Genomic DNA, 910 nt, shown 5'->3' on the forward strand with positions numbered 1-910 from the left:
TAGAACAAGTTTAGGCACCCATCAACATATGAACGGATAAAGAAAATGTGGTATATGTACACAGTGGAGTCTTATTCAGCCATAAAGAAGAATGAGACTATGGTATTTTCAGGAGAATGGATGGAACTAGAAACTGTTATACTAAGTGAAGTAACACAGACTCAGAAAAACAAACAACGTATATTCCCCCTCAAATGTGGATCCTAGCACTAGATCCTTATAAGTGAGTAAGTATCCAGACATAACTACAGGAACCAGGATAATGAAAAGGAACCAGGGAGGTAAAGGAAAAGAAAGAATCTGAAAGAGAAGAACAGTAGGAAACAGGTGTTAATAAGGGAGATATGGATTAAAATGGGGGTTATTTTAAGGAGGGGGGGAGGTTATACAAGGAACCTTGGGGATAAAGGGAAAGAAGGAGCTCAAGAGAGGTGGGACCATAGGAGAAGGGTATTATTAAGGGAGAAATGGGAAAAATGGGGGCACTTTAAATGGGGAAACCATGGTGGAAGGGTTAGACATTGCGAGACATAAATAATGCGTAGCTAGTTTTTAAAAAATCAGAGGGAACTGTATTAGTCCAACAACCTACTGACAAATTATAGCTCAAGGAATATAATGTATGTCTAGTCAAGGTTTATCTGAGAACCTTTGGCCTTTGCCCAAGTTTTATCTACATAGCACATGGTAATTAAAAGTACCAGAGTGGTGGAACTAACCTTCTTGGATGTTTAACAGCCATACTTTGAGGCCTATACTAATTTGGTCAGATGGACTTAAAGGAGAGTTTTTGCTCCTTCCCCTCGAAGGTCAACTAAGTTTCCAGGGAACTATGAAGCATCTCTCAAAATGTGCTGTCACTGTAGTGAGTCACCTGTCCTCTTGATCAAGGAGGCCATGGAGACCCCAT

This window comes from Nannospalax galili, unplaced genomic scaffold (assembly GCF_000622305.1).
Source record: "Nannospalax galili isolate Female #2095 unplaced genomic scaffold, S.galili_v1.0 scaffold352, whole genome shotgun sequence".
Taxonomy (NCBI): Eukaryota; Metazoa; Chordata; class Mammalia; order Rodentia; family Spalacidae; genus Nannospalax; species Nannospalax galili.